Here is a 14,769-nt window from a genome sequence, read left to right as displayed (position 1 = left end):
GTAGTCCCGACCCCGCCCTGAAACTATGCATCTCAAGGACCCTTTGTCTCACCATGTTCCTCTCAATCACTGAAGGATGTGTCGACCCAACGAACAACAGTATAATCCATGTGACAGCAGATCGCTGGATAGCTTTTAGGGAGCCCCTTCTCAGCTGGGGAACAGGATGTTGCAAAAGGGCTGGTTAATTTGGGGCGAAAGTAAATCAGTGTAACAACATGTCTGACCCTTCCCACCATGTAAGAGGCAACTGGACGGACAAACTCACTGTGTGGCTGGATGTTACACCAGGCACGTGTGCTTGAGTGATGCTGTGGGGTCAAAGGTTGACTGGTATTTGGTCAAGTTTTCTGCATATATGTTGTTGGAGGAATCCTTTGAATTTGCTGCATGTTTTTTTTTTTTTTTAAATCGCAACAGCCTGTGGATGCAGCTACAGGTATTCTGTTCTCTGTGATTTGTGGGTTTTAATTTTAGATTTAATGTTGTTTTCCCTTTCTATATCATAAATGTTTTCTGCAACATTAAGATGGGACAACCACTGTATTTATGTTGGAATGAACAGTGGCTCAGAACAGACTGTTCCAACCTACTGAAGAGATAAACAGGAAGTGTTTGTTATTATTTCTGCCATCCCTGGAGAGCTCATAAGATAGTTTCACTGCAGTATAGTGCAACACCCAGCTAAGTCATCATTCCAAGTCTTTTATTTACCAAGAAGGAGAGATAGGGGCATGAAGAACAAACGTTTAAAAAAAAGAAAGAAAGAAAGAAAAGAGTCACTTTGTCATTTATTTCCAGCAGTGAAGCTCAGAGTAAACTGTGGGTTTAACTGGGTTCGTTGGACCGATTATGGTCAGCCCAGACCAAAGGGTTTGAGAGAAAAAAATTGGTGAGCTATCTTTGGACAATCCGCTTCCTCTGGTTTGTGATAAAATCTTTTAAGAGAGGATAGAACTTATTTGGTCACACCAGCTTCAAGGGTTTCTGTTATTGCTTCTGCTGTCACAGCATTATGTAAATGCATGGTTACAACCACAGACTGTAAATAAAAGTGGATGTAGCTTCCGGACTAAAGTCACACGTTTTCTGGCTGTCCATCTGAAAATAATCCTGTCATTAAAGAGAAAATAAACCTAAAAAAATGTGTGTTTTTTGAAGGCATTCCTTTTTAAATTAACAGGAGCACTCGGGTTTCCACTATTGATGCGCGGGACGTTTTATCGTCGGGTTCCAATCAGATCGAGTCAGATTCATGGTTGCTCCTCCCCGGCTCGTCCAAATGTGGTCACAGAGGCTCCAACCTCTCCAAATTAGAAAGATGGCGACGGCTAATATCTGAACTCGAATCTTCATAACGGCTGGTTGTAAAACGATGGGTGACGTCACTATTGGTTGCCGCTTGGTTACAATTTTTTTGTATCATTATTATTTTTTGCAACACTTTTATGCCACTAGCTCTCTGAACACAGTTAGTTAAAATGTGGTTGGTGAACAACTAACATGCCCCACTGGGTTCAAAGAGTTCCCCAACCATCACCAGAGGTCAAGGGTCTGGAACAAAGGGCAGAAGGCCATGCATGCATACACACACCTGTTCACAGGGGGCCTCCGTTACCAGAACAGATGACTCCCAGATGTTTTTGAGGAGATACTGTGACTGTTACAACCATGTCTGTGCGGTGTCAAATAGAGTTGGGGCACCCCCTGCAACTGCACTGGACAAAACATTTGAATCTTACTTCCCAGACATTTTCCACCACATAAGGACCTGTGCAAAAATGTCAAAACCTTGATTTACGCTGTTATGAATGGATTCTAAGAAGGGACATTATTGCACCTGGAAAAGCTCAGGTGGAGGACTTAGTTTCGGGTTCAGTCGGTGGTCAGCAAGAAAAGGAACTCATTCTGAAAGGTCTGTTCAAACTAGAATGGTACCTTTTGTTTTTTAGCTTCTTATTTGGCAGGATAAGAAGTTGTTATAAATTGTAATGTCAGTTGTACAGCTGAGGTTGGCGCTCTGTGAAGAGAAGTCCCCATGTTGCCAATATAACAGCAACTGGAATATCTAAACCATGCTATTGAATGGAAGCATCTGGAAATGAGCAACGGCCTTTCTTTTCAGTTTTACCATCAGGCTTTCTTTGCCGTTAGTATTCTCTTTCAGTCTCTGTTCACCCTTTTACAGTTCACACACCTGGATTCATTGTGGCCAAAAAAGAGTTATGAGAAGCGAGCCCTACAAAAGTATGGTTTTCATGTGGGCGTCTTTGTAGTTTGCATCTCGTATTTCTTTGTGCATCGCCACACATTAACATGGCTGCACTATGAAATGCAATAATTATTAATCATACCCAAAGATGAAGGTATTACATCACTGGTTAACATGATGAAGCTGTCCTCAGGCAGTCAGCGGAAAGCGGGACCATTGTCCAAACATGACAGCATTTAGCTGGCGCATATCCAGCCAGACACAAGAGGTACTGTGGGAGCATGCAGTTGGGTGACCTTCAACCCTGCCCAGTCTGCTTCTCGGACAAAAGAGCCATTTAGATGCCCAGTACTTTTTGCAAAACACAGAAATGGTCCCTCGGTACAAATGACTGGTAATAATGTTGAAAAACGTGTTTATTCTCAATTGAAGTTGGTAAAAGCAGGTGGATTGTTGCACGTTTGTGACAGAGGAGAAGAAACTCAAAGTTTGTTCTTGAAGTAGAGACTAAGACTTTCTACAGGAGGGGTGTAAATAATGGGAGCAGGAAAGAATGTCACCATAGCGACTACAATTAGATTTATGGTACCTATTTTCTGTGATTAGGCTACTTCTGTGTGGGGGCTTTTGAAAGATGGATAGTATAGTGTTCCCCACCGTCATGATTTATAGCTAACATACAATTACAGCATGTATAAAAATGTGCCCTCATATTTATGCTGTCAAGAGTTCAAGCTTTGTGCAGTGGCGGTATTTTTCTCTGGCAATTTATCTCTGTGCGGGCGTGAAAGAAATGGTTGTGTGCAAAGTGCTGTCACAAGGAATTCCCCTCGCTTCAACAAAACAAACTTAAATGACAGCTGCCTAGTCAAAAGAAAACCCTAAATAATACATTAAGGAACAACGCGCTGTGAAACATGACTGTTTGCCATGTTGGTTCTGGTGGCGGCTGGCTTGGAAGAGGACTCTCACCGCTTCTCTTCAAGTGACAACCCCGAGGAGACTCCTTCAGAAGCCGGTGTCTGCAGGCTGAAACACTTCTTTACGGCCTCTCCTCCAGCTGGTTCTATGCTTGTTATCAGGTTTGACTGCTCCTTCCACAAGAGGTCTGAAGGAGAAAGTGTAGTTTTATGAGCCTGGAGGAGACCACCTTGGGTGACCCACTTCTTCTTCATCCAATATTCCATCCACCTTTTGTCCGACATACCACCAAATACCAAGTTCTCTTTTTTACTTCTCCCTCTCACTAAATTTAGCACTTGGTAGCCAGATGTTCCTGCAGTGTTGGTGGTAGATTTTTGTTTATGAAATACTGCTTCATGGACTGCTCAGTGGAGTCCATCCTCTTCCTCAGCGGGTGCATGGAGGGTTTCGGCTGCAACTCAGCAAGCTTCAGCCAACCAACTGACAGGTGACTGGCATGCTGTCCAGACCTCCGTGTCATTTCACTGCACTCCTCTCCAGAGAGAAAACCACCGTATCTCTCACCGCTGGTTCATCAGTCTTGACATTTGCCATTCACTGTGTTGAACTGTGAGTAAACACTAAACCTCACGTGCGTTTAAAGGAATTACCCAGAGGGCCAGTGTGAGTTTGCAGAAGCCAAGTCTGTAGAAACCACAATCACTGGTCATCTCCTTGGCACACAAAGTCACAATTTAGAATTGCAGATGAGTGTCTAACCTCTTTTTTTTCTTTCTTTCTGTAAAATTCACACCAAACAAGACAGGGAAACAAACATACCCTCAAAGAACAACAACAACATATGGACTCATTTGTCCACTCCCCTTTTTTTTTTTTTTAAGGGGGCATGATGTTTATCACACAAACACCAAGCACACTCCATTTGCGTCAATTACCAGACTGTGATGGATGATAATGGAGTAGCTGGAGTGTGCAGCTAGACTGGAGCTTGCGCTTAACACTGTTCCTCAGGGGTTCATTGCCCTTGCTTTGGGGATGAAGATAGTTACCCTAAAATGATAAGAGGTGCAATGCAAATGTTACAGTGAGAAATAAAAAGGAAAAGGCGAGAGGGGAAGTGGACATCATGGAGACAAGCAGGCTCAGTCTCGGAGCTGGGTTAATGGATGCGTCCCCGGGGCTCGCTCAACAATGCGCCCAGGCATTAAGGCAAGCAACTCGGTGTCATCTGTCTTCTGTCCCTAGAGAAAGATGACAAATGGTATTATTACTCCCCCGTTCTCCATTCTGTGGCTTATCAATGGCTCCAGTGTGTGTGTGTGTGTGTGTGTGTGTGTGTGTGTGTGTGTGTGTGTGTGTGTGTGTGTGTGTGTGTGTGTGTGTGTGTGTGTGTGTGTGTGCGCGTTGGTTTATTGCATTGGGGTCTTTCTTTATAAGCTACGTGAGGGAGATTTAAAAAAAAAAAAATTATTCAAGTGCGCTAATTTTACAGAGCCAAGCGTATTTTTTGATAACTGATATCTGTTGATTGATGAAAACATTATTACAGAGTAGTATCATAAATGTATGTCTTGCATCAGACCAAACAATCAAACAAAAGGAAGAAAAACCTCTGTCAAAACCTGATGGACAATATGAAAACACCTTGAATATCAAAAGACCGTCATGGCAAAGTGTTTACTTCCTTTGCTGCAGGGTGAAGTTGGGAGGTAAGGAGTGGTGGCTGGAATGATGTCTGTGCGATGGGAGTCTTGGATGTCATGTGTTTTTTGACACTGATCTTTGCACTCACTGACCTCTCATATTATCACAGTCACATACTTGAACTCCACTTCACAGCGGCGTCTATGGCGTGGTCCTTCAGCTGACCCCCCCTCCCTATCCACACATTGCATTTGGCTTAGCTAATGGTGTGAACCTCAACAGGGCCAGCAGAACCTTGTACAATTCAGCATCCCGTCTCACTTTCTTCTCAATGAACACTGACTGGATCTCAGGGAAATCCTTTTTCCTGTGTGTGTCACGGGGGTCATTAGTAATACATATTTGGCATGTCTTTGTATGTGCGTGTGCCTGTGTGGGCGTGTGTGCTTTTATGCATGTGTTGGCGAGGAGACGACTCAACAGGAAAAGGGCTTTCCTTTCGACATTGTGTGTGATATCCCTCCATCCAAAACCTTTTTTTTTTTTTGTTTTGTTTAGTGTGGGAATGCTTTGGGTGGAGTCTGGGTTGTGGGCAGGGGTGGGACGCACACGCAGCCCAGGGTCATTTCCTTTCATCTAGCTCTCTTCCTTGGCCTCAGACAATAGACACACATACATACACATGTCTACACTGCTGCATACATGCATTTATATTCACAGAAAATCCATCACCTTCTAGCTGACATCCACATGGATGCTGTCATACACTGGAGCTGGAATCCTGAAAGGGAGGGGAGATGAGCGGTCTAAAGACAGAGAGGGAGGGGGGAGAGAAAGAGAGAGAGGGGACAATGTCAACAGCTCAGCTCCCAGCACAGTCAGCTGAAATCCAAAGCACAGCTCAGAAGCTCAGAGAGGGGAAGCAGACAGCAGCTTCAGTCAAACTGAGTGCAGCCACGGAATGGGCCACGAAGCTGTCAATCCAAAAGGCACAAAGATTTATCTAAAACCAGAGGACACAGGAATGCTCTAAGTTTCTACTCTATCCTTGCTTTGTGGAGAGGCTCTTTTTTTTTTTTTTTTTTTCCCCACTGCTAGTGAGGTGACACGGGGACAATTCATCTCTTAGTGTAGCCCGTCTGAAGTAGGTAAGTATAGCAGATACTTGATCTTGATACTGATACTTGAAACCTTTCTGAGTTATTGTGAGTAGAAGCTACACTGTTCACCCAGTAGGAGACTGCACACACAGCAGGCTGCAGATGTTCAAGTTTAAACCCAGTTTGTCTGCGCACTTCATCCTGCTGCTCAATCCAGCCAAGAAAACACAGACTACTGCAGTCAATAAAACAAACATTGAGTCCTAATGCTCAGTAGAAAGCTAAAAGGAGCTGGTGGGCAGCAAGGCCTCCGGTTCCTCCGTGATAAAGTTTCCACATTTCTTGTTGTTGTCATTGGAGGGAACTACAGTATTTTATGGTACTTTTTTCACTACAGTGGCTTTATAGGTCATAAACAGCAGCAAAAACAGGGTTGTGAAATGTATGCGGCCTTCATGTTTGAGCTCTTTCTGCAGCAGTGTTGACAGCATGTCTTACTGTAACCCCGTGTGTACTGGCGCGTTGCGTAGTCAAGGCATTTGGCATATTTGTGATCATCTGTGATTCAGTTTTATCTGAGATTCTTTGAGTTTGAGTTGAGAGAGTTAAATCGTATCTGGAAAACATTGCTTTGCCTCGTGGTTGTTTGAAGTTTTTGGTCTTCGTGCTGCTGCAGGAGACAGGAGTGAGTTAGAAGAGATTGATGCCCACAATTGGTTTAAACCAAAGAAGTTGTCATGTGATGTCTAGGACTTAACATGACTTTCAGGGAAGTGTTTGGCATTTCAAACACTGAAGGAGGTGGGGACAGTATCATAAATAATGGGTTCAGGGCTATTTCGGGTCCTAGACGAGGGATGATCACACATCAATCACACAGTCAGTCCTTTGGTGCATGCACTGGCCTGGCAGCCAGACATTCCATATCTCCTCCCAGCCAACCCAGTATGGAACTGGGGGCTAAGTATGTTGGTATTGTGTTTTTAATAGACTATCCTTTCACATTTCCCTCAAGGGAAGCCAGCACTCCATGACATCTCAGACTGATGTAAACACCCTGTATTAACCCTCCAGCTTTTTCTTTTCAAGGAATTGTAAAGGCTCCTTCTCCTTGTGGAAGCGTTGCCCATCCTGGTTGAGAGGTTGTCGTCTTAGCTGTAAATCCTTCACATGTGAAAAGCACAGTGATGAAAGTTCATGCAGCAGCCCTCCAAATGTCCCCTTGTGGAATTGGGGAGTGATGCAAATTAGGGTTAACCAAGTGATAAGGTTTAATGTTAAATATTCCAAACAGATTGCCTCAGCATTTGTGAACATTTTGCAAGAGGCTGATCTATTAAGTTGCTGATGTATCAGTTAATAGCGACATAAAAAAAAGCGTGAGACAAATATTATTCATGCAATATTCAAGCAATTCATTCCTTTAAGTGGCTCGCGTTTGAAGGTTGATGAACCAGAGGCAAAGCTCATTTATACAGTCAAAGGGCCATGTGTGCTTCCTTTGATGTCTTTGTGCATCGTGAACAAGATAGTATCCATTTCCACCACATTAAAAGCTTACTCTCTAGTCTGCTGGAAATCCTCCTGCATTCACGTGCGCCAGGGGGCGAGCAGAGTGACATCGCTAAAAGATTCAGCATGTTGGGAGGGCATTAACGAAAGTTGAGGACTCGCACGCAGTGTACATACACAACCTCTGCTGCCGTCAGCGCTCTCAGGGATTTTCATATTTTATCGACCATTACGGATGCATGAACTGCTCTCTCAGGATTAGAGGGAGCGTGAGGGAGAACGACGGCCGGCCTTTTATCACTTCAGCCCTGCTGCTGACTGGCAGCTTGATGGCCTCCTCATTAAGGAGGAGGGCAGAGAGAAAAAAGGGATGAGGTCTGTAAAGCTGCTTAAATTCAACTATCTGATCTTTTGGATGGGATCATCTTCAAGTTGTATTTACAGTAGCGTGGTTGGAAGGACAGAACTGATTTTTTTTTTAGAGAAAGACTGCTGTTCCTCTCACTCCTTCACTGGAAGTCCCCACACTGAGTGTGTCAAATGGCCCTATTGTATTTGTGCCAGTGACACACTTTCGTGGGCTAATGATGTGTAAGCATATCTCCACTACAGTGCTTCAATTCAGTGCAGTATTACTGCAGGCTATTTTAGAAAATGTTGGTTACTTCAGAGGGCTGTCCCTATCGGCCTTGCTATAAGAAGAGCATTCCAGACATCACCCAGAAGCCCTCCATCCTCTATACTGCAGCTGTTGACCTCTCACCCACGCAAAGATTAGTGTCTATTCAGACTGCGGTGCAAAGAATGAGAAGTCAAACAATGGCAAGGTGACGAACGCACCTCCGCTGAGAACTGCTGCTCTAACCAGCGAGAGCTGTCAAAAGCATTAGCGTGTATGGAAATGAATTGACGAATAGTTGCGAGTCAGCGTTTTTGTTTCATTTGAAGTTTTTAAGGTAGTCCCATTCACCACCCAGAAGAGCTGGATATTCTCAAGCACCTGCGTGGTGTGGATGAGTGAAAACTGCCCATTCCCTCAAACAGACAAGACTCTGGGGTGTTTGAGGAACATGGAGTCTCTGGGAAGTCCGTTTTTTTTTTTTCCCCCTCTTGAGAGTCAGGGTAACCAGCTCTGAGATTGTACTTGTGCCAATTTTTTCCCCCCACATATAATAACATGTCTTTAGTTAGACTGGGAGCTCGTGACTCTGGTGCGTTCCTCCCAGATGAAATAAGAAAGCCATTTGACACGGCAGTATAGTGCTTTAGGGTTGAGGGACAGGGATGCCAAGTATTGGATTTCATTCCGAGCTCTGTTAATATGTGGGAATGTTGGGGCCTGTGGAATGTGGTGTGGCCGACTTTCTTCTCATTCCCAATATTAATAGCATAGTTATCCCAGTGATCTGGCCCATTCGAGATGAAGAGATGAGCCCGTTGGCCAGTGCAGGAATGGATCAATACTGGGTCTGTGCTTCCGATGTGTCGCTGCTTGACACAACCTTCGCCCTGAGGCAGTATCAACATCTGTATTGTTTAAATCCCATGCAGCAACTAGCTGACTGACTTCCCATGTGCAGCATGTGGATGACCTTCAGAAAAGGGCCGCTAGTCCTAAGCCTTAAGAGTAAAGATGTCAAGTGAGCTGAAACAGAGATTCACTCGTAAAAAGAGTAAGGTGTCGGAGAGCTTACCGTGAAAAATGTTTGTCTGCAAAGGCAGACTGATCCCTCGTTAATTTCTGCTTGAGTTCTTATTTCAACTTTTTTTTTTTTTTTTTCAACTCGTGTCTGAGGTCCGTGATTTCTAACTCAGGGATTTGACATGTGTAAAATAATTTGTTTCAAACTGCAACTGTGCATGGTTGGGTGCTCCAGGGGGCCCCACACTGCTGTACGGAGAACCTTCATTTGGTCGGTTAAAGCAACAAACATGGTCTTAAAGCACGCTTGTAACAACCCCACGATACTTCATGTGGTCCGCGCCATTATGAATGTTCCTCACATCAGGAAATGGCATTTTTTAATGAATCATACTAAATGAAATGGCTATTAATGACATCCCTGGAGGATTGGAAAAAATTCCCCCTCCCCACCCCCTCTTTTTCCAGTGGTTTAGTTGAAGCATTTCCTTTTAATGGGCGAGGTGGGTTACTGTGCCTCACGGCCTTGTTAAAACCAACAGTGCTTATATGTTTGTTTTCAATGAGGCTAAGAGCCAATAAGACCTCTGAGAATTCTCCACCGTTGGCTGTGAAAGAGTTGACAGTTTTAGAGTTTATGATGTGATATTAAAATACACTGCCACGTGGAGATGGTGGAGATCTAGCTTCTTACATGCAATGTATTAATTGATAAAAAAAAAAAAAAAATACACTATATGGACACCACAGTCCGTTTGAACAGTCTGCCGAGCACTATCATTTCATAGCAGTTGAGTCCCCAGTGATGGAATTCAGCAACCATTGCCATTTTACTCAAAGCGACAATATGTTTTCTTCATATGTAAAAAAAAACAACCCAGTAACAACTGTGTAAACATTGGTCAAACACATAATTACGTGATCCTTTCATTGGCTGTTTGTAAACAAAAGAAAATGAAAAATGCCTCTGTCTGATTGTGATTGCATTTGCCTTGGAGACTGTCTGGAAATAGTTAGGCAACATTATTAACCACAAACTATTAAAGTAATTAATAGTAATTGTAGTTGTGGGCTATTTAAGTGGAGGTACTATAACTTTTCATCCTTATGGTGTGCATAGTGCTAGCTCTATACTGTATGACAGTCTCATGGAAGCGACTCAACTGCGCCTCCTTAACATTGTTTTGTTGTTAAAGCTTCTTGCATACATGAGTTGTGCATCGCCCACATGCCTAAAGGTCATTGTCATGTTGTTGGAAAAGCATCATTTTACTGTGAGGTTTCCTGGTGCATGTTTTGCCATTGACTCACAGTCTTACCCCAGACTATGTCCTGGTGACACTGTTTAAAGGCACAACTACCAGTCCAATAGCTGAATAGGATTTCAGCTGGCTCAACCCTCCAGCTTCTTCTATTTGATCACAGGGCTGAAAGGAAGTGATTGAGGGGGGAAGTAACCGGAGGAATGAGGAGTTTTGGGGTAAAGCGAAGGGTGGGTTTCCAATCGACTGAAACTGGAATCTTTCCCTGGAAGATGCACATAGACATAAGAGCACAGACAATCCTTATCAGTAGCCGTCTTAAACCCTATAGGAGGACATGTGTGGACGGAGCCGAAGCATTGTGCCCAAGAATTTGATTGAGATATCTTTATAAGTAGCTTAGATTGTATTTAATGCCACATAAAATCACTCCCTGCTCATTTAATCTGTTTGACACGCTAATCAAAGAGGCCAAAACATATTTTGGAGGGAGACCATGCTGTCATAGCTAAAAATAACAGTCCCCTTAAGATCAGATACACATGGAATGCAGAGCTTGGACCGAGAGAACCGTCCCTCCCTGCAGTAGCCTTTACCCTGTCAGGCCCCAGCAGAATTGTACAAACCAAATCATCTGGCTCTTTGTCAAGGTCCACATGAGAACGCCACTCAGTGTCCACACTCTCATGAAAGCGCTGGCCTTCCAACATGAAATCCCTCGCAGAATGTGTGCTTTCAGAACAAGCGCAGGAATGCAGTGCTTGCAAATGTACCGTGAAATAATGGCTGTTCCTCCGCTGTCAGCTCTGGTCATTTGTCAGTTGGGCTTGTAACTCTCTGCTAACCATAGAGACCTGCAATGGAGTAGATGGGTTATGTCATACCTTAGGAAGGCATGTCACAGTATGTTGTTGCGGTGCTGAGTGACCCTAAAGTACAGCACATTTGCTATGTTTACATTATTTTGATTTTGATCATTCTGTTAGTCATGCTAGTTGTTTCAGGTCCATCATATATCACTATTCTTTCCATAAATCTTACCTCCCATGGTGCCAGACGTCCTGTAATTGAGGGAGTGCATTAATACGATTATTTGAGTCTTTGTTGGGAGAAAGAGAAAGCAATAACGTGCATGTTTGTATATGTTTGTCTGTGTTGTGGTGGAGGTGGCATGTGCTTGTTCTCATGTAACTGATTAGCGTAGGCCCCTCAAGAGGTATGATGTGAACATGGCCTCCCAATAGCAGAAGCATGGCTGTGGGTGGGCCACAGATCCAGTGGCATCCATGGGAGAATGCATTTTCAGTGTCCCAGGTGATTTGGCTTGTAGCCAGTGCTTTTAGAGTGGGGGAAAAAAAGTAGTTGAGGTCCATTAGTCATGTCATAGAGAGTCAGACAGTAAAAAGGGAGGGCAGGGCACGTTGGAGAGGGCATGTCTGGGGCAATCGGCAGCCAAAGAGTGGCATGGCTCCCATATGTTCAATGGTTGGGGTGAATAGCTACTTCATGTCAAAATAACGAGTGTGGGTAGTTCACTACCACGTAAAAGGAAACATGCGTTTCCGACAGCAGCAATAAACCATTAGGAGGCATGTGCCAGCACAACACAAATAAGACCTTTTGAAGTTGGCGTGTCCAGATGACTTTTGTCAAACATATGATCGTCGTTACCCAGAAATCCAGTGTCAGCACATCGATAAATACAAACAGGATGCTCTTATTTGCCAGTGTGGTAGCTTTTTGAACAAAAAGAAGTTGGATACCGAACTTCATGGCTTTCCTGGTACCAACCAAATTGCTTTGATACCACATTTTGCTTTCTTAGACCATATTCATACGAATAGACTTTCATGTTAAAATGCAAAGCTTTTGCAACTTTTATGCAGGAGTCTTTCTCATTAGCTACAGTCAGCTAATTAGCCTGTTTCCCATGTTTAGTGTTTCCCATGAATAAGCTTTACTTGGGTGGCCTCGCCCAGGTAGATTAAAAAACAAATTAAACAATGTAAATTTTATGTCACACAAATCTTTTCAAAACAAAATTTTGGCCACATACCTGTCTGAGTTGCCTGTGCTGCAGTGACTGCTGACTGGAGGCAAGCAGCTCGATTGTGTCTACCAATAGCCTTGGATGTTTGGACATCGGTAAATTGTAGCGTTTCGCAATATTTTGTATGTGAGGCATTTCTATAGCGTGTAAATTTTGGCTCCAGAAAATAACATGGGTGGCATTCTCCCCCTCTAAATGCATGAAAAGTAAGAACTGTAATGTTCAGCAAAAGGTATCAAAGTGAAGGTATCGGTACAGATATAAAACTAATTTGAATGACCTGCACTAAAAAGAAATGGTATGATAGGGTCTTCAAACATTGGAATTTTCCATAAAAGATATAATCCCGTCTATAATATGAAACCCTGTTTTTGGTCCTGATTATGGCTAAGAATTTGTTTTCGGCATTAGCAATTCAGTAGATTTACTTTCTAAAATTGAGTCCGGCTCTGCACACACCATTGGACCATGAGATTGTTGACACTTGACAGTCAATTTAACAAAAAGGGAAGGAGAGTCACTGGTCCAGAGTATTCATAGGTGTCACCATATTAACGAGGACCAACATGTAAAATGTTACTTCCCTGGTGTTGCTTTGACAATTGTGTGCCAACCTGTGCATGCCAGCAGTTTTAAAAACAATGTCAGCCCCTCAATCTGTATTGCATCTTGTTCCTGTCTTTGCCAGCGTGGCACTGCTCCCCTCTCTTCTGGTGCCGGGTGCTTACATAAGCCTGCCTGTGCCCTCCTCCTGCATGGCCCAGCACCCCAGAGGAATGGTCCTCATTTGTGGGACCCAGAAACAATATGTGTGCAAAAAAGTCTGCCACAAGCTTGCCTCTGATCTTTTATTCAGTACCTCTTTGAAATGAACTCAGTCTTTTTCTTTTTTTTCTTTGCCTTTGCCTATTCTACTTGTTTTATTGCTGCTTCTTGTTTTTCCTCTACTGGAGTATTTTTGACTTCCATTCTTCCCCCTCTCCTCTATCTGCATGGCATCATTTGGGAAAGAAAAGAGTCGGATTAGACTTCATCCACCCGCGGATTACAAGAAAAATGATAGGGGTACGTTCTTAATGGTGGAAGTAAGGGAGTGAACGAAGGAAGAGAATGAGATGCAGCATCTGTTGTTTAAGGAAAAGGGAGGGTGTGAATGATGTCACTTTTTTTTGTTTCCTTTTGATCCAACTGTGTTTATTTAGGAGATATGGAAAAAAAAAAAAAACTGGTGCTTGATTTCTATCTAACTTTGTGTTTGGTACTGAAAGCATTATGTGGCAGATGTCGGGGACAGAATTGAAATGAGGCAGTCACAGATGTTTGAGGGACTGATCTTTGGATAGATATAGACCTTCTTTTTTTTTTCCCTGTCTCTTGCGTGCGCACACACACACACACACACACACACACACACACACACACACACACACACACACACACACACACACACACACACACACACACACACACGAAAACACACAATCGCAGCAGCAGCAGCAGCCCGTCTCTCCTCACTGCCGCCCCCTCCGCCTCCTCCACTGACCTACTTCCCGACGCTAAGGATGAGGCGATGAGGCAGTGGGCTGAATGAGAAGTGGCAGCAGTATCTCGTTTTATCCCAGTCTCCCTCGCTCGTCTCCTTCTCATCTCTCAGTCTCTCTCTCTTTCTGCTCAGCTGCTCTCCAGACCCCTTCAAACACACAGCAGCCAGCAGGCTGCTTCTTTTCTACTTCAGGGTTCTGTGTGCGAGTATGCAAATACTGCAAAAAGGGAACGTGCCTCCATCTGAATCTCGAGTGGGTGTGTCTGCATCTCGAAACATGTGGACATATGTTTTAAAACTTTGTGCACACACAATACGGTGTGTCTGTTTCAGCGACATATCCTGTGTCTGTTCCATACTTTCTACAGGTGTATGTGTCTGCACGGGGATTCTTATGTCATGACAAACAGTTAGCCATGCACTTATTCCTGCATCTCTCACTTTGACACACTCACAGATGGTTTTGATTAGCATCAGCCTAAAGAGATCTACAAGCTTTTACTCTTTCATTGATATCTTTCTTTTCCATTTCCCCATTTCCCAGTGATGAGCAGAGAGAAATGAGCAGGTGTCTGTGTTCCAAGTCATGCCTGTCAGATGTGTGATGACTCACAAATAACCACAGATGGGATGTCAAAAAATAGCTACTATGAAAGCAGAGAGAACAGCAAGTGTGTCACACACAGAACATGATAATACATATTAATAAATAATTCACCTCTTTGGAAAATTGGCTTATTGGCTGTTTTCAGAGGATGAGATGAACATATTTGGATTAGATATAGAGCTGGAGCTGGGACTTGGCAAGGTTAGCCAAGTATAAAGACTGAAAGGAAAATAGCTGGTCTGGCTTCTTCTAAAAAAAAGTGCACTTACCAAC

General features: G+C 43.6%; 1 protein-coding gene across 3 annotated transcripts in view; it reads left to right on the top strand.

The window, feature by feature from the left end:
• The window catches only part of daam2 (dishevelled associated activator of morphogenesis 2), a 97,675-nt gene that overhangs the window by 14,824 nt on the left and 68,082 nt on the right, over positions 1-14,769 (top strand). Inside the window, exon 1 of one of the 3 annotated variants that reach the window (XM_069722308.1) lies at positions 5,694-5,928. The exons of the other annotated variants lie outside the window; for them this stretch is intronic. The gene's annotated coding sequence lies outside the window, so the exon portion shown is untranslated. Of the gene's footprint in view, positions 1-5,693; positions 5,929-14,769 lie in introns of those variants that run through there. 3 annotated transcript variants of the gene reach the window in all.

Source organism: Brachyistius frenatus, unplaced genomic scaffold, assembly GCF_029030835.1.
Source record: "Brachyistius frenatus isolate BFR_SWC_R1_liver_20210118 unplaced genomic scaffold, ASM2903083v1 Contig_285, whole genome shotgun sequence".
Classification (NCBI taxonomy): domain Eukaryota; kingdom Metazoa; phylum Chordata; class Actinopteri; family Embiotocidae; genus Brachyistius; species Brachyistius frenatus.
This window is presented reverse-complemented; position numbering and strand designations above follow the sequence as displayed.